Genomic DNA, 1,086 nt, shown 5'->3' with positions numbered 1-1,086 from the left:
TTCCGTTCCCTTTTTCAAACTCCACTTCTTTTCATATAGCAATCCCTGATCAAAGAGAGAACAATATCCATTTCAAAACATTTCTAACAGATTCCTTAGTTCGGACCGACGAAGTAATGTCACTCGACTATTATCAACCTGACTGCAATCTTTTTCTGTCGGTAAGGATTGCACCAGAGCACCTTCTACTTCTAATAGGCCATGAACTATAGATAGAGAAGAATCATTCTGAGCGAGTACATAAGAAGCGATCCACTTTTTTTCATCGGTTCCAGGGGAAGACCAAAGATCTTGCGCGGCAGGTCCGCCAGAAAAACTCAAAAGAGAAAGAAGTCTCGTTAATCTCTTCATGCTCGTTCCAAGTTCGAAGTACCTTTTGGCCAAAGAAAAACCCGCTTCCTGACACGATTGCCTCTTTATCTTTATATAGATAGATTCTATGGGGTTATTACTTAGTAAGTCTATTTTGTACAAGAGCCCCTCCTATCTGATAGAAAAGGGTCCCATGATCCCGAGCCGATCTTACCTTGGCTCGCAAACCCCAAGTTTGTCTATGAAGAGCTAATCTAATTGTATTTTTTTCTAGAATGGATTTCTTATGTGGAATACTAATGGATAGGGCTTCGTTGCTAAGTGCTACAAGATCTAGTGCACTGGAACTCGTGGTTATGGACCCGAATCCTTTAGTATGGAACATTGTCTTTTCCAAGTAAAAACCCCTAGTATATGAAAGAATGAAAAGGTGCTTTCGTTCTTGTGGAATAAGAAGCCCTCGTACCTTAATGAAAGGAAAATCGTAATTTTTCGTTAGGTATTTGACCAAATAGGATCGTCCAGTTCCTACAGAACCTATCACTAAAATACCCGATAGGGCTAAGCGGAACGAAAAGGGTTTTCCATGAGATGGTAAATGAAAACGATTAGTCCCACACGAGGTTTGGGAATAAGTGATTGTCTGATAATGAGCAAGGAATATACGTCTTTCTGCTAAAGAGGATCTATTAAACTCATAATTCATTAGATCCTTGTTATCAATGCCAACTAGGTATCATAAGTAAATGGATCCCGGTTGTTCAATCCTTTGAT

The sequence above is a fragment of the Triticum urartu genome, unplaced genomic scaffold (genome assembly GCF_056163025.1).
Source record: "Triticum urartu cultivar PI428250 unplaced genomic scaffold, HENAU_Tu73 scaffold2, whole genome shotgun sequence".
In the NCBI taxonomy this organism is placed as follows: Eukaryota; Viridiplantae; Streptophyta; class Magnoliopsida; order Poales; family Poaceae; genus Triticum; species Triticum urartu.
This window is presented reverse-complemented; position numbering follows the sequence as displayed.